The sequence below is a fragment of the Podarcis erhardii genome (assembly GCF_964252035.2).
Source record: "Podarcis erhardii genome assembly, chromosome: 1".
Lineage (NCBI taxonomy): Eukaryota > Metazoa > Chordata > Lepidosauria > Squamata > Lacertidae > Podarcis > Podarcis erhardii.
In genome coordinates this window covers 42,997,379-42,997,943 of record NC_138497.1, presented here as the reverse complement: position 1 = coordinate 42,997,943, position 565 = coordinate 42,997,379, and positions in this window count along the sequence as shown.

Sequence of the window (565 nt, the reverse complement as noted above, 5' to 3'; positions counted from 1 at the left end):
AGGGGAGGGGAGACATGCTTTGGAGCGGGGGCTGGGGCTGCTGCCCAGTTGGGCTGATCGACCTCATTATGACCGAGAGTATATCCGCGAGGGTGATAATGGACCTATGGTCCTCGGTGCCTTCGAAGTATCGGTGGTTTTCCGGACTGGATTTATTTCCACAAATTCTGGAACTTTGTAGACCTCAAATCCATCCAGAAAGGAAAAGCAACTTGCATTTGAATGCCAAACTTCTTGACCAGATGTTTCGATCAAGGAGCGGGAGCAGTAAACATTACCTGAGCTCAGCATGACAGTCACTTCTTAATTTCTGCTTTAAACATTAATTCCTGGTTTTGGGAAAGGGGTCGGGGTTCCTACCTATGATTAAAAAGTTGTGTGTTCAAAATAAATAAGTTCCCATCTTGGTTAAAAAGACCTGTCCCTTCACAGGCTTAACACTCAATTCCTTGTGAATGATGTGACAAGGAAGGTTTAAGGGGAAATTGACTTTAAAAGAAAACCAATTTCAGGTGTTGTGCATTCAGTGATGATTATTGTTTGAATGTTTTTAATTTAAGTTGGA